Below are 254 nucleotides of genomic sequence, written 5' to 3'. Positions count from 1 at the left end.
TCCCATTAATAACCAGTGCATTAGGAAAACATTTATGTATAAGTGCTCTTGGTAAAGCACATGCTTATATTTGTATGCCCTCTTCTTCACTTCGACTTTACTATAATAATCACAAATTTGCATTTAGGCATAAAGAAAGGGCTAATAGTACATATCTAACTAAATTTGTACATTTTCTCTTTCATAACATTATTAAATTCAAAATTACATGGTTTGTTGTATATAATATACAACCATATAAAGGAGGCAGTGGC

Source organism: Octopus bimaculoides, unplaced genomic scaffold (assembly GCF_001194135.2).
Source record: "Octopus bimaculoides isolate UCB-OBI-ISO-001 unplaced genomic scaffold, ASM119413v2 Scaffold_39939, whole genome shotgun sequence".
Lineage (NCBI taxonomy): Eukaryota > Metazoa > Mollusca > Cephalopoda > Octopoda > Octopodidae > Octopus > Octopus bimaculoides.
Note: the sequence above shows the minus strand (reverse complement) of the source record.